This window comes from Cryptotermes secundus, unplaced genomic scaffold (genome assembly GCF_002891405.2).
Source record: "Cryptotermes secundus unplaced genomic scaffold, Csec_1.0 scaffold209, whole genome shotgun sequence".
In the NCBI taxonomy this organism is placed as follows: Eukaryota; Metazoa; Arthropoda; class Insecta; order Blattodea; family Kalotermitidae; genus Cryptotermes; species Cryptotermes secundus.
The window spans coordinates 2324068-2346874 of record NW_019727789.1 but is presented as its reverse complement, the minus strand read 5'-3'; the positions used below and the strand labels follow the sequence as shown (position 1 = coordinate 2346874).

General features: G+C 40.6%; 1 protein-coding gene across 1 annotated transcript in view; it reads left to right on the top strand.

Moving 5' to 3' along the window:
* Nucleotides 1–6176: 6176 nt before the first annotated feature.
* Nucleotides 6177–22807, top strand: part of LOC111864960 — a 239888-nt gene continuing 223257 nt past the window's right edge. Inside the window, exons 1-4 of the mRNA XM_033751637.1 lie at nt 6177–6229; nt 6901–7241; nt 10366–10582; nt 20767–21004. The gene's annotated coding sequence lies outside the window, so the exon portion shown is untranslated. The remainder of the gene's footprint in view (nt 6230–6900; nt 7242–10365; nt 10583–20766; nt 21005–22807) is intronic.

Genomic DNA, 22807 nt, shown 5'->3' with positions numbered 1-22807 from the left:
TCAGAAGTATGCGTAATATATAGTTATGGGAATTTACATCATGCATGTATACTGATACTGCTGGATATATTGATTTATTCCTTCTTTATCCTAGACTCCAACTTGTGATTATATACTAATAATTTATTAGACATTTTGGGAGATAAAATGCATTTTCATACTGAAACTTAATGTTTGAAATTAATTTTTCATTGGCTGTAGACAGTTCTAGGTTATGTGTATCACTTCTGACAATGCTTAATTTGTGAATCAGAAGTTTCAGGTGTGTACTTTGATAATGGAGAATGACAGTGAATGAGAAATGGTAATTAAGTATTTAAAAAGAGAATTGTCATATTGGATGCTTTCATACAGCTGTGTATCATAAATCTTGTGTTTTGTATTTTTACAGTATGTGAGCACCCTCACAAGAACTTGTGATTTGTAAATGCAATTCAGAGGAGAGACTGTATCTACATAGTAGCATAATTAAACTTTATATTATCTTTGTGTTAAGACATATTTAGAAACTCATTGTGTATGCTTTAAATGATCTTGCTGAGTACCACTGCTGTAAATGCTACCATTTTTAATCCTATGGCATAATTTGACAGCTGTTAAATATTAATTGATGAAAATTGGTGTATTGTAGTTTTTGAAGAAGAGATGAAGTTCATCTGTACATAATTAGAGTTACTTTTCATGGGTATTTTGAATAAACAAAATTAAAATGGTATCTTTGAGGGTTAAATGAATGAGAACAAGGACCACGTAACTGACACAAATTAAGCATTGGTTCCATTATAGTATTATGTATAGGAGATCAAGATACAGTTACATGTGTTAGAAAGTGTAATTCTAACCGTTTCCAGGTGTTAAGGAAGTTAAATTCCGTTTATAACTTAATCATGTTTATGATGTTCTTAATTGATTATACTTTTGAAGAATTGCTTTGTACTTTTTGCATTATGACATACATGGGACAAATATTGTCTGCTTTAATTGTACATAATTCCTCGTAGGGGAGGTATGTTGTTATTAATGAAATGGAAGAAGCTATAAAATGTTCAGCCTCAAAAGAGCTGGTGGAAACAATTCCTAGCTTGGCGTGTCAGACTTTCAGCATAATTATATTTTATTTTTAAAAGACAATAAAAAGAAATTTGTATATAATGTCACTCATTTCCCTCTCCCTTCCTCCCCCCCCCCTAGTTTGCTTAATGTTGTTGCTGTTTTATTTTGAATTGGCTGGGGTTTATTTGTCTAGCTTTTTTGGAAGTGTCAGCAAAATTATAGCTTTTATGGGAGCATTGAGTATTCACTTTACCTCTTTTATCTCTTCCTGTGGATTTGTGGCATCTACTAAATAAATACTTTCATGGTTTTCAATGTGAGTTTGACAGAGAGTTTTCTGATGTCACTCATAGGTTTTACATGATGTGTGCCTTGAAGGACACCATTATCTGTCCAAAACATTTTCCCTGGTGCCATGGCAGTCACCAGTGCCTCATGCAGACTGTTTTATCTGTTATGGCTGTTACTGATGCCCAATATGTAATGACAGGATATGTTCTTATCTCAGCACCTTGTGTCCATAAGTTGCATGCTAGCTTCAAGGGAATTTGTCCTTTATGATTTGTGGGTACCACATCTCTGATTGGCATTCATAACTATTCACAGCAGTCTGAAAATGGTGGCCTGAGACAAAACGTGTACAAATCACAGTGGTAGTCAACATGGTAAAGGATGATGTAAAGAGCATGCAGGAAGATTGTATAAATAATCATGAGGGATTGGGGTGTTATTTTACAGCTCCTACACAACAGGCTGATGTGATTAGTTCATATGTTATTCTTGAGCACTTGCTAATGGCCTGAAATGAAACATCAAACATCAGTATGTGACAGTTATGGCTATTTCAAGCACTGATGGGAAAGCTGATGCTGTTCTAATGCCTGAATATTTTTACTTCAGATAATAAACAACAGAAATATCCAGTAGCTTGTTGGAGAATTGTTATGAACATTTCTCCATTCTCTTTTTGTGGAGCCTATAGGAGAGGTGTATTTACATTATGTAATTATTTATACGGGTTTTTATAAAATCCAGGGCTTACATGATGTTTGTTCATCTTTGCTGTCTCTTCTAAATGATATAAGATTTCAGTGCCGCTGGGATGTTGTGGGGCAGATTACTTATCAAGGAAGGGAACAAAGATCAGTCAAACACCTGCAAGTAAACTAACATTTCACTCTGCAAAATTAAAGATAAAAAGAAGCAATCAAGATGACTTATCAGGATATTATGTCCTGGAACAAAATAGTCAAGAACAGAAATATAATTCCTGATTTTCCAAGAGAAGTTGCTGTGGTAGCCTATGATTGTTTAGCAGGTCATTTACACATATTGCCACTTTTTCCATTCCCAATGTGTTTTGTGCACTAAGGAGGACGCTGGAATGCGTAAAGACCATATTCAAAAATGCATTGTTTCAGATACTGAGAATAATACTGTGAAAATACAGAGTGATTCAGAAAGATTGACACAATTTAAATTGGCAGTATTTCCTGAATTATATGTTGCATTTGAATTCTGTAAATTACATTTGATTATACATACATGGAAGTTTATGGATGTTCAATGTGCCCCCGCGCACGGCTGCACAGATAACATCTAGACGGTAGTTGAATTCATCCCACAATCGATGACAAATATCTTGCGTTACTGAGTTCACTGCAGCTGTGATACGGTTTCTTAAGTCATTCAGATTTGTGGGAAGAGGTGGTACGTAAACTGCATCTTTCACGAATCCCCACAAGATAAAGTTGCAGGGTGTGAGATCAGGAGACCTCGGTGGCCAGAACTGAAGTGCCAGGTCTTCATTCCCCATGCGACCTATCCATCGTTGAGGTAGAGATTAATTCAGGGAATGTCGAACATTCAGGTGCCTTGGCTTTACCCTTACACAGAGAGCCGGTTTCATCAAATTGTTTATTCCAACGATAAATGCTCTTCCTTGGAGGTTGGATGTTGACCTTACGGTGAAATGCACGCAGCACCGCAGCCGCAGACTCACTTTTACTGAACTCACAAATGCAAAAAACTTGTGTTGCATAGTAGCCATCTCGCTTACAACTGACGCGGTGCTGGAGTGCTCTAGCAGTAGTATTTCAAAGGTACTTTACAGAATTCAAATGCAACATATAGTTCAGGAAATATAGCCAATTGAAATTGTGTCCATCTTTCTGAATCACACTGTATGTTTGGATGCTGGAAAGCAAATGTAATTCCTCCAAGTGCCTGAGCATTAGATACTGCTAATGCTGCTGCTGCTACTGCTACTACTACAACGACTGTCTCTTGGATAAGTTACTGAAATATTCATAATGTATAGCCATTGAATAGGAAATTCACTCATTCACTCCTGGCGTTGAGCCCTTCTTGAGAAGCTGCCAATTGTGCAACTACTCAAGAACTTCCAGGCATTTTATGCAGTGTGAAGGTTCATTACAATGTTCACAAGAGCCCTTCACTGGACCTATCCTGAGCCAGAGCAGTCCAGTCCATACTATCCCATTCTGAGTGTGTAAGATCCATTTTAATATTGTTCACCCACCTACATTTTGGTCTTCCTAGTGCTCTCTTTCCTTCTGCCTTTCCCACTAATGTCCTATATGCATTCCTCTTCTCCCCATTCGTGCTACATGCCCTGCCCATCTCATCCTCCTTGACTTGATCGTTCTAACTGTACTCGGAGAAGAGTTATGAAGCTAAATTTGATTTGTATTTATAGTTATGAAGCTCCTCATGATGAAGTTTTCTCCAAACTCCTGTCACTTAATCTCTCTTCGGTCCAAATATTCCCCTCAGCACCCTGTTCTCTAAGACCTTCAGTCTATGTTCCCCCTTATTGTCAGACACCAAGTTTCATACCCATACAAAACCACAGGCAAAATTATATTTAGACAGCAGATGAGAAGACAAAAGGTTCTGGGCTGAATGATAGCAAGCATTACCTGAGTTCACTCTCCACTTAATTTCCTCCTGAATCAGGTTTTAATTTGTTGGAGTCCTTCCCATATAATTAGACCTCATAAAATTAATAAGGAAATTTATTACAGATATATCAAATGCTAAGTTCTGGTTGGAGAAGTTTCAAGTACCTCCAAGAAGTAGTAGTATTTAATCCATAATCAAATGAGAATTTCTCTTGTAAGCAGATTTTTAGAATTTTATAATGTTGTTATTAACCCCTTGTGTAGGCGTTTAAATGACATACTTTTGTGTTTGGAATGGCATTTTAGATCTGCACTATGGCTCTTGCGACCCACCATTTTTGTAGACTGTTGGCATTTAAAACCTAATAAGACAACTTCCAGTACAGCTCCTGGCACATACAATAGTCACGATTAACCCTGTACAGTCAGAAATAATTTTACATGTATTTCACTAAATAGCCACCACACTGAAAAGTGTCCTTTTTACTAAGTTAATTATTTAATAACAGTGTCACTTTTGAGACTATATGATGTCTGATGATAGGAAGATTAATAAATAATGATTTTGAAGAAAGTAGTCATGGCCTGAACACAATTTTCAGTAAAGATTCCCAGTACCACATTACATTGATATCTGTTTTCCATTTCCTGCATGCAGCCACTCGTAAGACATTGCTGGTCATTCTATCCCCCATCTCTAGTAAAGCAATGCCATATGCCTAAACGTGCACATTCCTTGCCTTGAATGGTGTTAGTCACAAATGGAATAACTAGATGTAGAGGTAGGGTACTTGGGGGATAAGAGTAGATGACTCGATGGAAATGGAAATTACTTGGACGAAACTAACAGAACTAGGTAAAATATCACACAAAAGTTCCTCTGAAGAAATCAATATACACGTAGTTAAGACAAGAAATACATAACCTCTGGGAAGAAAATATTTGTATGGAATGAATCATGAATGGAATCATATTCCAGGATAATGGTAGTGGCTCGGAAGATAGATTGAGTTTAAGGAAATCATACTGGAAACAGGCTCCAAAAAATGGCAATGATTGTAAGAAATACAGGGTCCAGCAGGGAAACACGATGGTTTCAAAGAAACGATCAGGTTTCCCTGCCAGACTTTGTATGTAGAGATTGCGGAATCCTAACTTGTAATAAGCCAATGGTAATGGTAGTGGCTGAGAAGAAACGTGTAGACCTTAAGTGACTAAAATAATGTTTTGTATGGGTTAATGTAAGTAGCGAACATTTTTCATTCAAATTCTTATTACTTCAACTTTACTCAACACTCCTGTATGTTCATCTTTTCTACCGTGGATCTAGTTCACATCGATGCAGCACATTCCAGTAAGGGGATGTTGAATGGATGTTGATGAAGCCTCAACACTTAATGCAATTTGTCTTAAGGGAGCTCCTCACATTTGAGAGGAAGTAAATTTCTCCATTTGAAGCAAGATTAGTTAAATCAGTTCATATACGAAGAGCACTATCTTCTGGGATACAACGCCATGTAGTCCGTTGAAAGTCAACCGACATTTCAGAGAAATATCGCCTCCATCTTCAGGGTCGAATAAGCCAAGCAAGGTACCAGCATGAAAGCAGGTGGCAAATTGCTCGACTTATTCGACCCTGAAGATGAAGAGGATGTTTCTTCGAAACGTCGGTTGACTTTTAACGGACTACACGGCGTTATATCCCAGAAGATAGTGCTCTTCAGAACGACCGCTGTGAGAACCTCAAATCCTACACAGTTCTTATACATACATTCACTTCTACCGCAAGACGCTGTAAGTTTCTCTTAAGTACAACGGTTTTAATAATATGCTTTAGCGTTATATTTAAAATCTTTGGCTATGTGGAAGGAGAAGAATGGAGGCGTGTAGCAATAACTTATTATTGGACGCGTTACTATAGTTACATCCCCCCCTGCGACGCAAAAATATGCTAGTCCGCCGGGTCGAGGGGGGTGACGTGCGTTGCAGGCATTGTATTACCCGTGTATATAAATCTGGTGGCAGAAGGAAATGCCCGCAGTAAACACAACTCGCCGAGTGAAACAATTACGGGACGCAGATGGGCAACATATTTCGAAAATCATGTGGCGCTCAGGCAGATGAGAGCGAACGAGGTAAATCTTGCAGTCGATGTTCAGTTTCATTTCTAACTGTCCCTGTGCAACTTCGTCGATATATTAAAATTTACACCCCCCCCCTTTTGTAATGCTGCTACTATTTGCCTTTCGAAGGTGTAAAATACTTACTAAATGTTCTGAATTATTTTTAAAATATCATGCCTTGATTATTTTGTTGTGTGCTTGTGTCTGGTGTATCTGTAATATATAATAATGGGTTATAGTAGTGCTTTTTGTGAAGTGAGTATTTTGTGTTATATACTGTTGTTCTGTCACTGTAATTACAATCTGACTTACATTTTGTTGGTATGTTGGTTTTCTTTGGTGCTGTGTATAGCTGTTCTGAATGTTTTGTATGGTTGGTTCTATTTTTATATATGAGGTAAGGTGTGTGTCCTGCTAACTGTACTTCATTTCCTGCATGTTCTGAATATTGGGTTATGTGTTCCAATGTTTGTGTCATTCCTGTTAAGTAATCTTTACTGATTTTGTATATGTGGTATTTTTCTGATGTGTTTAAGTGTTTTCCCTTTTTCTATGCTCTTATAGTGTCCACTGTATCTGTTTTTGACCCGTAATTATGCCCCGTGTTTCATATGTAGCTTGAATATCCCAAATTACTATTATTATTTCTAATTTCTTGTACACGTTCTTTGTATCTAGTGTGGAATTTTCTGCCTTCCCATTATTCTATATTACAGACACACCACACCCACAACACGTGCATGCAACAAAATAATCCCGGGATGATATTTTAACAATTATTTTAAAATGTTTTATATAAGCATTTTACACCTATCAAATGCAAAGTGTATCAGTGTGGCAAGGGGGCAGCAGTTTCCCCTACAACTTGTACACCTGTTGATGATCAACTGTGCCGAAACATACGAGTATAGTGTTTGAATAAGAGGAAGAGACGAAAGCTTTTGAAATGGGAATTTTAATACATCGACGAAGTTGCACAGGGACGGTGAGATGGGAAAGTGCTAGTTTAGAATGCACAGTGCAATAGGATGCAGCAGTATAATGTGATGTTGAGTTTGTCGTAATAGTATATTTACTCAGTGCGTGAAAAGTAAATTAATTCCTTCACGTGGAATTTGCTGACATCTTGTACGAGACAAAGGTAAATGCGGGATCTAATATTTATCTTTTTCTATATTACCTTATTGCCATTTCTATTAACAGCTGAACAGGTTACAATTGAAAACCCTGGACGCCTGTGGTAGGGGAGGGGGCATTTAGAAAAAGAAGAAAATATGCCAAATATTATACCAAAAATAAAATTCGTTACGCATGGATTATTTTATCTTGAATACTTTGGTAGGGCGATCAGTAAAACAGTTTTAAACGGTTTAAATGTAAGTTCGTAAACAAAATTTCTGGTGGCACCCATACTCATAGTGTGTAGTAATACGGCCACCAATTACAATTAAGAATGAAAATGAAATAATTATGGTAGTGAAACTGGCTCGTTGTAATGCTGACGTTAACAGGCTTATTTTACAGTAAAATGGTACGAAGCTGTGCTACATTCAGAATGGATGCTGCTTACAGTCGAAGTCACTAATATTAAATATTATCTCTCGTTTAACCAGATCATGTATTCTCTCCACTCATTCGTTCCTGTCTTCAATGCAACTTTTACTAGAAGTCTTAAAATTCAAAATTAATTTTTAAAATTCTTAACTCATTCACTTTATTTGCCCTATTTCACACAACTAACTTCCGTCTACACGGCCATCATCAAATGCTTTGAAGTTGTTTTGTAACACTGTTGCGCTTCATACACTGCCATAATGCTTATTTCCAATTTCATTACTTAATTCCGAATTCTGAAGCAAAGTTTTTTTTTCGTGCACAGTATATGTTGGTAGTGAGTTTTTTTTTTTTGTTTTTTTGTTTTTGCTTATTTCATTCTGTCGTGTCTTGTAATCATAAAACTGGGGGAAAATCGTGTTATGACAGTGTATAAAGTACAGGAGTTTTACCAAAACAATTTTAACGCACCTGATAATGGCCGAGTAGGCCGAAATATGTGTTAATAGGACAAATAAAGTGAATGAACAAAGAGTTTTAAAAATGAAATTTTACATTCTAAAACTTCTAGTATAAGTTGCACGGAGGATAGGAACGAATACGTGGATTGTATGGCAACGCATAAATTATGTGGTTAAAGGGGTGAGTGATTCATTAGACGAATCCTCATTTTTTTTGTAGAGTCTAGGGAAGCAATGGGCGCTGCAATAGCTCTGTTGGTACAGCGACTGGCTACGAACTGGACGGCCAGTGTCCGATTCCTGGCGGTACAAGGTTTTTCTCTTCTCCACATCTTCCGAACCGAATCTGGGGCCCACCCAGCCTCCTATCCAGTGGGTACCGGAGTCTCTTTCCTCGGGAGTAAAGCGGCAGGGGCGTGAAGCTGACTGCACCCACTTGGTACAGAAATAAAGAAATGGAGATATACCTCCAATTTCCCATATATCTTCACGGCATATTGCTTAAACAATTAAGCACGGGGAAAACTTTACTTTACCTTACCTTGCCTAGGAAAGGAATTCTAATGGTTTTGGGGGAGTTTGTTGCCGTATTTTCACCTGTTTTGATCCATATTGAATTAATCTTCAGTACAAATTTTTCGCTGTCGTACATAGTAATCTCATTGTACACTTAAAACTCAACACAATTTATACACGTATATACAGAATAAAATATGTGCATTTTATTCTTTGTCGCAAATCATCTTAGGTAACTAATATGAGCCAGGAAAGGTTGAATATGAATTGAGGCCTTTGTAGAAAGAGGCGTTTTCAGCATTTGACTTGAAACGCCAATCATGAAACTGAAACGTACATGTTGTCATATATGCCGTTACACATTCTGCTTCGGTCTCATTCTGAGACTGGTCGAATAACAGTCCCCCCTCCCCCCGAGGATATAGTACCTTATTTCACAGTACAAATACTACATGTTATGTAAAATCTATATAAATAAATTGGTTACTAAAAGTGGCGATTCATCTGTAAGACCAAAACAATGTTATAGTAAAAGTCGGAAGAACAAACGTTTGTTATTCAAAATTATCTACTACAATGAGATGCTTTATCGCCATTGCTTTTCAACTGTTCTTTCGAAAATAGACTGAGGGTGCTGAGGAGAATATTTGGACCAAAAAGGGATGAAGTGACAGGAGACTGGAGAAAACTATATGATGAGCTCCATTAATTGTACTCTTCTCCAAGTATAATTAGAATGATCAAGTCAAGCAGGATGAGATGTGAAGGGCATGTAGCACGAATTGGGGAGAAGTGGAATGCATATATGATTTTGGTGGGAAAGCCGGAAGGAAAGAGACTACTAGGAAGACCTAACAGTACGCGTGGGCGGGAATATGAGGAGATGTGGACTGGATTGATCTGGCTCAGGCTAGGGACCAGTGGAGGGCTCTTGTGAACACGGTAATGAACCTTCGGGTTCCATAAAATGTTGGTTAATTCTTGAGTAGCTGCGCAACTAGTGGCTTCTCAAGAATGGTTCAGCTACACGGAGTTAGTTATGTTGCCAGAAGAAAGAACGTTGGCCTTGAAGAACACTGCCTTCACGTATATGACACCGTGTAGTCTGGTAGGAGTTTACTGAATTTCCTCCAGTATGACCATTTAGACCACAAGGCGTTACAGCTTCACAGTCGCCCCTGTGAGGACCTTAAATTTCAAAATATAGACCTCACAATTAGTCTCAAATCGTCTCAGTATTTCTCCTTCCTAAGATGACTGAGTTCGAGACTTCTGCCCTCTGCCGCTCCAAATATTCTCCTTCAACCATTCTTACATATCTCCCCAGTCCGCGTAGCGGTAGAGCCCTGGACTCCTATTCGGGAGGTTTTTGGCTCGAATCTTGGCCAAGACACCGGCTCTCCTCCTTTCGCTGTTTCCCTCAGTGCCTCCAGGGAAATGAAAGGACATTACCCAGGGCACTCCCATTTCCTTCCAATTTTTTCCTAGATCATGTATCTTCCTACCCTTCTACACTATCTAGGCCTAGTCTAGCTACTGGCAGCGTCCTAAAAGGAGGGCTAAAATGGCATCATCATCATCATCATCATCATCATTATCGTCGGAAATACCTTAATTTCGTGCTTGGTTGTCACAGGACTGCAGAACAGACGCTGCTCAAAGATTTAAGTAAATAAATTCACACCGAATTTGGGTTCAATAATAAGTTATTTCTGTTGCTGCATCAATTTTCAGGAGCCGGAATAGCTCAGTCGGTACAGCGGCTCGCTAGAGGTTGGACGGCCGGTACTTGATTCCCAGCACGGACAATAGGTTTTTCTCTATCCCACAGTGTCCAGATGTTCTCTGGTGGCCCACCCAGCCTCATATCAAACTGGTACTACAGGTTCTTTCCTCGGGAGCAAGGCGGACGAGGCATGAAGCTGATTACTCATCTCTATCTAGTATCGAGGTAAAGAATGGCATATGACTCCCACCTACGTTTTCATGGCGTCAGTTTTACCTTTAGTAAGTAAAGGTACAGTAAAGGTATCCCTGTAACAAGCCGCGGAGGCCCATACGGTAGTGAGACGTCGAGGCTTCCACATTTTCTAGACAATCGGCTAATAGATGGCGGAAAGGTTGTCAGTCTTACACACCGGCCGCCCTTTACCCCAAATAATATTCCCGGTACACATTTCTGTTAGAGGTTGAGTCGACCCCAGGGCCATAGTGCGGCTAGAAGGATTAGGTAAATTAAAGAAAAGAATCCAGTGGCCTCATCGGGACTTGAACCCGCGACCTTCACTCTTGTGGCATAGTGCCTCAACCAACTACGCTACCGCGTGCCCCCAATTTTACCTTTAGTGCATCAGTTTAACCCTAACTCCTGCCGCGCCTGATAAACAGAACGACGCTTTTCGCATAGGCAACGGAAATATGGACGAAAGCTAGAATACCGATCAGGTTAGCTGCATTGGAGAGGTACTAACTTCGGGTCTTGCTCTGGACACTGGAAATTCTGCCTGAGGTTTCCTCAGTCACTCTAGGCGAATACCGAGGTAATACCTTGTGTAATACAGAGTAATTCTATATTATTGTTGGTATTTCCATGGCCTTCAAATTTCAAACCTTACGTGCCAACAAAGGAACGCATGTTGAAGTTGGTTGTGTTCTGTACTATCGATTCTATAGATAATAAAACGTTCTGAGTACAGTTTCATACTCCATAAGCAGTTTTATTCTGTTATTTTCGGTTTGAAAAATATAAGTCTCGGAAACCCCTACAATAGTTGAGAATCACTCGGTTCTTCTACCATGTCTTGACCTGCTCGCCCACAGTCAGTCTCTAAACAGTCGAAGAGAAGGAACAGATTTACAGTGTTACCCCGAGAATAAGGTGAGGTTTTATATTTACTTCAAATACTGCACCTTAGATTAGAAGGTTCGCCCTAATTTCTGGTCCTTAAAAATAAATATGACGGTGACGATTATGACGAGTTATAATTGCTAATTACACGTATAAAGACAGCTCTGAAAATAATTAGTTACATTTAAAATATTTCCCTATAGTATAATTTTTACGTATTTTTGCTAACAACCCTCAGAAATTTTTTGAAAATGTTTCTTCAGATTCTGTCATTGGTAAAGTAGGAGGTCGACTTATGTTAGGGTTTATACGATACTTGATGGGCACGCGGTAGCGTAGTTGGCTGAGACACTATGCTACAAGCCGGAAGGTCGCGGGTTCGATTCCAGATGATGTCATCAATTTTTCAATTGACCTAAATCTTCCAGCCGCACTGTGGCCCTGAGGTCGACTCAGACGATAACAGAAATGAGTATCAGGAAATTTCCTGGTGGTAAATGGCGGCCGGCCGGCGCGTAAGGCTGACAGCGTCAACGCCATCTGCGAGCCGACTGTCTAGAAAATGTGGGATCGTCGACCTCTCACAATCCTATGGGCTTCCATGGCCTGTTACATGGAATAGCTTTTATAGCTTTGCGGTATTTGATACATTGATATTAAATCTATGAAGTAAACAACATCGTATTATTTTTGGAATATGTCAGATTGCTGAGTGGACACTCTCCCAACGGCGTTACTCCTTCAACCAACAAAGAGAATGGGTTCCCTTGTGAGAAGTTCCAGTTATTCAGTAATGGTAAACGTGGTAATTGCGCCCCGTCCCTCTGCTTAACTAATTAAGCACTACACCATGAAGGCGTTTGGGGGAGTGGATGTATAGATTCACATTTTCTTGAACTTTTACTATAAATACATAAATGAAAAAATTCGTTCAGGGCAGTTACGAGTAGTAGTAGCGGCAGAAGCACGCGACAAGCAAGCAAGCAGCTCGAGGAGTACAGAGGAATACAAGAAAGCCTGTGAAGATTTAAGACTTTATATGTGCTATAGTGTATTGGTATTGGGAGTGTGTGACTTAGGGAAACTTCTACAGTTCCTGCGTTATAAATCCGTGAAGACTAGTGCAGATAGACTGAAGAGATTAGCGTGGAGTGCTTTGTAGTGTGAAAATCAGTAATAACGTAATAATTAATTGTAGTTACGACCTGTAGGTGGTTAATAAATCCAATTACCAATCCGAAGCCCGTCGTTAGTAATTCATACACGTGACAATATTTATTGCATTTAATTAAATGTACTCCATTTAAAAAGTGCTGCAAATTAATAATATTATAGACCGATGTATATGATCCATTTATGGTCTATTTTTTTTATTGCTAGTGGGGTGGGACTAAGTCCTTGTACTGCGGCCACTTCTGGCCTATTGTACCAGCCCCAGATGATAGGTGAAGGTGATTGTGGAGCAATTGGTGAAATGAAGATTAGCAGGGGAAACCGAAGTACTCGGAGGAAACCTGCCCCAACGCTACTTTGTCCACCACAAATCCCACTTGACCAGACCCGGGATCGAGCCCGGGCCGCCGTGGTGGGAAGCCAGCGATTAACCGCTTGAGCTATGGCGCGGCCTCATCCATGGTGCAGATCTATATTCATTTCCTGACCACAGATCGCTTTCATGCGTTTCGATACACTGTTCATCTTCATTTTCATATAACGTAGATATTAGAGCTGGAATAGCTCAGTCAGTATAGTGACCACGCTGCATACTGGAACATCAAGGAATCAAAATTCAATTCGCTGTAGAGACACAAAAATTTTTCTGTTCTACGTCCGTCCAGTCTGGCCCTGAACGCTTATAGTCCCTTATCTATTTGGTACCGGGGGCCGTTTCCCCGGGGATAAAGCGCACGGAAGTCGGTCCCTCACATCCATCTAATACCGTGGTTAAAAATGACTATAGAGTTCTATTTCCACTGTCCCATACGTCTTCATGACGCGTTGTTGATTAAGCACAGATACAAATTTGGTTCGTACTTACATAAAGTACGAAGCAGATTTAATCTCTGCAGATCAGAATTGAATTCATTCACAACTTTTAAGGTTAATTCTCAATACCTTCTTATATGGAATAGGTTGAGTGTTTGGGAAATCAGATTTAGAGACTAGCTGATGCTTGGACTGTTACTCACTCATTAATCTCCGTTTTAATGCAATTTAAAACTGTTCGCACTCTCTCCCTAATTTAAAATGACATTAAGATCACATCAATTGCTACATGTTTCCGCCGTACTTTACCATCATCAGACAATTGTTCACTTGTTTAATCTGCAACACTGCATTAAACCTGAGTCATACGAAACGTACTCCCAATTAGTGAGACCATACGTTCGAAGGAGGCACAAAGATGGACGCCACAGAAGGAAAATATTGCGGAAAGGGGAGAGAGTTTCATTCTCAAACAAACACCTTTTAAAATCTGAAAGGTTCTGACGGTGGTAGATGACACACAGAATTACTGGCATTTTGGATTTATTTCGTCGTACAGAATCCTAGGTAATAGAAGACACGACGGGGCCCAACTGAGTAGGTGTCTTCCTTCCTCACCTGAAGACGGAAACAGATCCAGTTTCCGAAACTACGTATCTTCAAACACACTTTAGTGTGAACACACAGCCTCTGTATTGTTGGCATGGCGTGCTTACAGCGCCGTTGCATAACAACGGAAGTTACTCGATTGTTGTTCGAGTATTCGTTGCCGCTGGAATGTGGTTTCCCTAGTCCTTGCCTAGTAGCTTTTGGGCGTCATGTCACAATGTTATGCTTAGCCTCTTAGCTCTTCCCTATGTTCACTGGATCATTTTGATTTTTTCTGGTGACCTGCAGCGTTCCTTGTGGTACTCTGGTTAGGGATTTCTGCACAAGATATGCATGTGTTAAGTTAGATCAAATATTTAGTTTACTTCCTTGATGAATACACTAATTTTTCAGTAAGGTTAATATTTAATGGAACAAACGGAGACATCTGTTCGAAATCTCAAACGACATTCCTTAGTGTTATGCTAGACGTTAAATGGAAATATTATGTTTGAAGGAGATGTTTAAGTATGAATTCCACAGATCGCTCCAATTTTACTGTTACGGGTAAACGAAAAGACGACTTTTGCGTACGATTTTTAATTTCTTCGCCCTTTGGATATGTTTTTATTAGAGACTAGAATTGGGTAGAACTAAGGTAAAAGGAATAGGCCAGAAGTGGCCACAGTACAAGGGACTTAGTCCCACCCCACTAGCAATAAAAAAAGGTAAAAGGTAAAGTTGTCCCTGTGCTTGACTAATTAGGCACTACGCCATGAAGATGTGTGGGGGGTTGGATGTATAGATCTATATTTTCTTGACCTCGGAACTAGCTGGAGGTGAGTGGTAGCTTCACGCCCAGTCCTCGATACACTTTGGATAGGAGGTTGGTTGGACCCCAGAGCCGATCTGGATGATGTGGAGAAGAGAAAATTCTTGACTCTATCTGGACTCGAACTCCGACCCCTTGGCCTTCCAGCCCGCAGCCAGTCGCCATCCCGGCTCCTACTGGATAGAAGTAAGACTGTAAAAATGGAAATTTCTTCTGTCGTTTTTCCTTCATCAGATGTGGGATATCCTTTTGAATTTCGTACGTGTATGTACAGAAAGACCCAATAAATGTAAGGATGACGCTGTGTGAGGTCAGTAGCAACATACGCTTCTGAGACTTGCACAGTTAAAGAGGCAGATGAGAGAAGGGTCTTGAGTGTCTCTGGGGCTGTTCAATAAAAAAGGCAGTTGAGAAGAAGATGGGATTTTGAATTATGTACATTATACCACGAGGCAGATTGAAAGCAGTATATTTCAGTGGGTAGGGCAGGTCGTTGAAATGGATAACAATGAGACAACGGCGGTGGGGATTCGTTGCGCCGATCACGTGACAACCTCTATTCGCAAAAGTTGGCACTAACTTCGCCGACAAGCGAGGGTCGCCCCGTCGGTATAGTTCGCTTGCGGACTACAGGCCACGGAGTTTTTTAAGAGAATGTTTGACATCAGACAGGAATTTGGAAAAGCTAAAATTAAACTGAGAAGGGGGGATGGTGTGGACCAGGATGTAGTGCTCTTAGGAGAGATGTATTGGAGGAGCCTTGTATTAAGTAGGGAAGAGTGGAAGTTGCTTTTGATTAAGGCTAGGGCCCACATAGGGCTGTGGGGGCGATAATGATGATAATAATATAATGTTCCCCCCTTTTGCGAGCTCTGTCTTAGGCGGAAGAGTCGGACGCTGCACGTCTCGAGTGGGCCCACCCGTAAGGCAACGCGGTTTCACTGCCTAGAAAAGTCGCTGTATATTGTTTTCCTTTTGGAACAGTGTAATTAGGGAGCCAGGATACCACAGTCGGTATAGCGACTGACTACGGGCTGGACGATCGAGAGGTCGGAGTTCGAGTTCCGGTAGGGTCAAGAATTTTCACTTTCCATGTCGTCCAGACCGGCTATGGGGTCCACCCAACCGCTTATCTAATTGGTACCGGGTTCTTTTCCCGGCGTAACGTGGCCGGGGCGTGAAGCTGAACACTAATTTCCAACTAGTTCCGAGTTCAAGAAAGTGTGGATCTACACATCGAGTCCCCGATACGCCTTCATAGCGTAGTGCTTAATTAGTTAAGCACAGGGACAATTTTACCTTTATAGTGTAATAATAGGAACGGTACAGAAGATATAATTATATCAGTGAATTATCCCTGAGCTCTAAATTGAGCGTAATTAATGTAGCTACAACACATAAAGTCGTTGTTAGGGTACCATAATTGACACTAATCGGAGTGTCACATTATTAATTCGTTCTTTTGGCAGTGGGATAGTCTTTTCACACACTCCGTGACACTTAGACCGTGGACTTGCGTTCCTTCCTCATATAGTACTACATGCTTCCTTCATGCACAAATTTCTTAAATTTTTTTCTCACAAAAATAGTCATGTCTTCGAACCACGTATCTTCTAAACCATACGCCAGTGCCTTACCAAAGGACCGCCATGGTTATGGCAAGGATTCGCCTTCGTCTTCCACATATCCTACAGCTTAGTTTCTACTTTTACAAAATTCCTCTTTACTACTTGCTTCATTTCAAAATCATTTTACGACTGACGGTTGGCCAGTCACTTTCTCTTAATCTTCAACGGCCGAAGTGCCCCGTTGGGGCCAGTGATGAGTATGGTCGTCGCGGCCAAAGTACCCCGTTTTGGCCAGTCGGGCATTTAAACTCCGCTAGTGGAAGCGCGCGCACACGCCGCTAGTAGAAGCGCATGCACAGTCCTAAATATGTATTTGTATATGTAGTAATTACCAGACAGACTTGAGTAAAACCATAATAGAGGAATTAAAATGATACCTAAGTGAACAACAGCAAAAAAGAGTATACGTATGAGTTATGCCCAAACTCATCCACGAGCCAATACTTTTATTGCATACTCTGCAGATTAATGCGTTAAATTCGATGTACATACCTTTTTTGTTGTTATCTGCTTGATGTATAAAGGTCGCGGGCTCAAGTCCCGATGAGGTCATTGGATATTTTTTCAGTTGACCTAATCCTGCCAGTCGCACTAGGCCCTGGGGTTTACTCAGCCTCTAACAGAAATGAGTACCAGGAATTAATTAAATAATTTTCCTGGGGAGTAAAGCGCGGCCGGCGCGTAGGGCTGATAACCTTACCGCCATCTTTGAGCCGATTGTCTAGACAATGTGGGAAGGCCTGGTACGAGGATAGCTTTACTTTTATCTGCTATATGTATATATAGGCTGAAATGAAACGACAGTATTTGATTTCACTATGAACGCACAGAAAACAGTTCGCACTCTGTATCTCAGCCACGATGCAACTGTCTGTTCACGACCCTAGAGATGGCAATAATCTCTTGCAGCTATAACGGAAGGTCTTAGCACTGAAGAAGGGACCCCTATAGCTTTCTCTTGAATAGCCAGTCTTTCATTCTTCTGTCCTTTAGTCAAAAGGTTCGAAAATCCGAAGGGTGTAAGCAGCGCTAGCAGAAGGCCAAATGATTTTATTGCTTCCATCCGTTTTATGACACCAGGGACTGCTAAAATGTGTCAAATGTTACAAACAGAAATTAATTTATAATGCAGAACATCTATGTGAAGAACCGGGAAATCATTTTTGCAGTACGTATCAAAATTTAGAAAAAAAAAAGAAATTGAAAGTAGAGTAAAATTCTTTGTATAATTTTTTTCAAATCTTCCGTTGTAATATGCGACACTGTGTTCTTTGCTGATACAAACAAAGTTAATTCCATCCATTTATCATAAAAATTGAGTTAGATACAGCATTTTAAAACACAATGTTTAAAATTGTTTAAGCGCCTTAACAGGAACGGACATTTAAACGCGCACCAACAGCGGGCATTTAAATAAACTCCGGCCAGCTCAATCTTACCACCATTTCAGAAGTCCGGCGTTTAAAGGAATGTTTTATATACCTATCTATCTATCTATCTATCTATCTATCTATCTGTCTGTCTGTCTGTCTGTCTGTCTGTCTGTCTATCTATCTACAGCCCTTGTAGACCTTGGCCATTTTTTCACTTACTTAATCCTATACGTATGCAGAGTCTGTAGGTCTTGTTGGACGAGGAATCAGCCCGTCACAAGGCCGATACCTACACACAGAACAACATAAATGCACAATAAATGCACACAGATATCCATGCCTCGTGTGGGTTTCGAACCCACAATGCCAATGTTCGAGGGGGCGAAGACTGTTCATGCCTTAGACCTCGCGGCCACCGTGTCGGCCTCCACCCTACTACACGGTAGTATAACCCAGAAGACAGTACTTTTCATAGCCACAGCGGTGAGAGCCGCAAATCTAGCGAAGTTAACGTAAGTTTATAAGCGTTTAACCCCCTTGAACCTGGTCTGGTACATTTTAGACTCTATAACATGTACTACTAGCAGTAAATTGTGTGCATTTTGGCTCATTAGACGACGCTATGTCAACTGGAAATGCTAAATAGCAGCAGCTATAGGGAATTATGGATGAATGGGGAAAGAAGTGGCCGCTGCCTATTTTAAGGTACAGTTCAGTAATTTAGATAGAGAAAATTCATGGAAATCTTCAGGCAGGATTGTCTGTTATTATAACCCAGAATCGAAGCCGGGACATCCAGAATAAAAATCAGGAGTCCTAGCCAATGTCCTGCGACATTAAACTTGTAGTACTCGGACATGTATTTACTATGGTCTTCATAAGAGCATATCCTGAACAAGATGAGCGAATTCCACTTCGTCCTACCCTACTCTTTAATATTGTTCTGTCATCTACGCCTAGGTTTTCCAAATGATTCAGTTTTTTCCAACCAAAATTTTGAATCGACTTCTATTTTCTCCCGTGCATACTACCAGCTCCGTATCTCTCATCCTTCTTGATTTACTCATTCTAATAATATTTTATGGGATACTCGGTAGAGCAGGTGGTTGAGGCACTATGCTACAAGCCGGAATGTAGCGGGTTTGATTCCCGATGAGGTCATTGGATTTTTAAATTTACCTGATCCTTCCAGCCGCTCTACGGCCGTGGGGTCGACTCAGCCTCTAACAGAAATGAGTACCAGGAATCTTCCTGGGGGGTAAAGGGCGGACGACGCGTACGGCTCACAATCTCACCGCCATCTATGAGCCGATTGTCTAGACCAGCCGTGTCAAACATGCGGCCCCCATAGCCACAAAGTGCGGCCCCTCAACTTTTAGAGCTAATTGATATTAAAATCAATATTAAAATTTTAGTAGAAATATTTTTTGTAAAGACAATTTTCCAACAGACCAGAAGACAAGAAGTCTCACGCAGACATAAATTAGCAGGCTGCAGGAAATTCAATGTTTTGCTATTTCTAACATAATTTATTGTGTAATCTCTCTTTTTACATATTGAAAAGTTGTTTGATACTTGTCAAAAATGGCATTCTCTTGCTTTTTAAAACTGTAAGATATGTGACTTTAGGTAATTATATTGAAATTATTCCTAAATAATAAATAGAATTAAATTTCCTTGTATCAAAATCTAATGTATATTTCTATTTTGAAGTGCGGCCCTGTACTATTATTTATAGGGCTGAGGTGGCCCTCTGTACAAGTTGAGTTTGATATGCCTGGTCTAGAGAATGTGGGAGCTTCGACGTCTCACAACCCTATGGGCCTCCAAGGCCTGTTACAGAGATAAATTTACCTTTAATTATGTTGTGTTAAGAGCTCAATTACTAACAGATTAAAATATTTACATAGTTTTCATATTTTAGTTTTTCGTGTTAGAAAATTAGTGATCTCAAAGAAAGTTAACACATGTTAACCAAAGAAGCTGCATTTCATCGCAATTACAGAAACCGAAACTTCATGAAGATCTCTTGGTACATTTCCTGCTGAAAATAGTCTGAAAAAGGCGATTCAACGTTCCCATTGTATTCCAACTACGCAACACGCCATTAATAAAGTCGGTACCATCAGAAAATATGGAAACTACGTGGAACACACAAACTATTGGTCTTGCTGATGATACTAATTTATCAAGCGGAAATACAGGTCTGAATATCATGGCGAACTCAGAGACTGTAAGCTAGTAAGGAGACTGGCCATGTCATAGCACAGGCCGTTAGTCGCCGGCTACCCACCGCGGCGGCCTGAGTTCGAGCCCAGGTCAGGTCATGTGGGATTTGTGGCTGACAACGTGGCACTGGAATAGGTTTTCTCCTGGTACTTCAGGTTCCTCTGCCAATTCTCATTCTCCCGACTGCTCCACACTCTTCATCTATCATCCGGGGCTGGTACAAGAATCCAGTTAGTGGCCGAAGTAGAAAGTGGATTCAGTCTCGCATCACCACAAGTAACAAAAACTAAACGCAAGGGCCGCGCCATAGCTCAAGCGGTTAGTCGCTTGCCTCTTACCGGCGGCCCGGGTTCAAGCCCGGGTCTGGTCAAGTGGGATTTGTGGTGGTCAAAGTGGCGTTGGGGCAGGTTTTCTCAGAGTACTTCAGTTTCCCCTGCCAATCTTCATTCCACCAATTGCTTTACAATCACTCTCACCTATCATCTGGGGCTGGTACAATAGGCCAGAAGTGGCCGCAGTACAAGGGACTTAGTCCCGCCCCACTAGCACTAAAAAAAACTAAAAGCTAGTAAGGATACTGGTCCAGAAAGAAACACAGAACAGGTAATATACAATGTCCAACATAATTTCTCGTGTAACTTTTGTCTTTAGGGGAGTCTGAAGTGACAACAACTGAGCACAAAAATCCGCAACGCCTCCCTCCTCCGTTGCCAAGCCGCAGTCTAGTAGGCTTCTCTCCTCAGCTACCGAGACGGCGACACCCGGCAGGCCTTCGTCCAACGCTTTCTGCGGCAGATGTGTCCGTCTTCGATGTCCCGGAAAAGCTGACGCTCTTAGAAGTTATGTGGCGAGACGAATTGGTTCGCCGTCAAACCGAGCAGAGAGTCAAGTAAGTGGAGATGCATGCAATTTACGCCATTTTGTATGTAGCCTCTGTTTTACAGACCAGCTAACGTTGTAGACTTGTTGGTTAAGGTTACTGAAAATCAAGACAATATTCGTGATATTATTGTTAGAATATAAATAAATATACAAATAAATAAGTAAATAAATTAATACCATGTTAAGTCTGAATATAAGACGGTGCCCTATTTTTCCAAAGAGAAAATCAGAACAAATTGACAAAACTGAATTTGTTATTCAATTCTGAGAGTAGAAAGCAAAAAGAAGTAAAAACCATATTATTAAAAACTGGCTGTACCCGGCCACGCGTTGCTGTGGCTCAGTCTAACGAAATATTTCAATTCAAACGCAGATCAATCGACACAGCTCAATCCCACCGCCAATTGCACTGAAAAATAAGGAAAACATTTAAGAAAATGAAATAAAAAACAATGAAAAATAAACTATACTCACGAAATGAACGCTATGGTAAACGACACAGCCCAATTCCAACGCAATGTCACACGAAATAATTAAATAAAAATGAAAATAAATCGAAACTGTTTATATTCGGCGGCAGCTATCCCAAGACTGACTCCTTCGGTGGTTACTTCCAGACTCTCTTTTGTATCCCTCGGCATCTGCCCCGAGACTGACTGCTTCTTGTCCAAGCTGGACTATTTATACCTCGTCGGATGCTATACAATGAGCCTTCTGTTGTCTATCACCGGGGAAACGCTGCCAGAGTCGAATCCAAAACTCTGAGTGCAAACTCAGGATCTCTGCTGTGATTTCACTCGGAATCTCTTGTGATACTTGTGACCTCGCGATACTCGAGACACTCGTGATACTGAACAGTCGCCGGAGCTACACTCTCTTATACATATAGCCAGCGTTCGGACGGGATAGGGAATACCTTATCGAAGAGTTAGTTTCATATGTTGCTTAGGAAATGCTAGCACAGAACACCTTGTAGAAGTGTTTGGTTTCATCCGTTGTTACGCAACGGAACCTCTTATCCTCTCATCTCCGGGGAAACGCGTTTGTTGTTTCGGCAATTCCTACGCAACGGCCCACTGTTATTGCGTTTCCATGGAAGTATACTTTCCGGATTCTCGCGTGGCTGGGTACAGCTAGTAGGTATATAAAAACACGCGCGCATTCGAATGCAACGTTGTGTCAAAATTTCGAAGCAATCGGTGAAGAATTTTCGGAGATTTTCGAGGGCTAACAAACGAACATTTACATTTTTATTTATATAGATATTAAATTCAAAATTTTATACCTTGAATGTAATTTTAGGCAAGGGTAAGGTGACGTAAAATTGTCCTTGTGCTTGACTTATTATTAAGCACTACTCCATGAAGACGTATGGGGAAGTGCATGTATAGATCCACGTATTTTTGACCTTGGAGCTAAACTGTGGTCAGCTTCACGCCCTGGCCGCTTTACACCCGGGTAACCCCCCCCCCACGATACCCATTGGATAGATCCCAAAGTCTGTCTGGACAACTTGGAGAAGAGAAAATTCTTGACCCTACCGGGACTTGAACTCCGAACTCTTTGCCTTCTAGGCAATAGCCAGTTGCTGTACCGACTGGGCTGTACTGGCTCCTCAGTGCTATTCTAGTTAGTTTCACAGATGTCATTTTATGTTAACAATTATAACTTCTCATTATCATCTTCCTATTTATATTTTTAAAATCTCCATGGCCTGTAGTCCGCAAGCGAACTATACTGACCGAGCGACCGCCGCTTGTCCGCGAAGTTAATGCCAACTTTAGTGGATAGAGGGCATTGTGTGATCAGC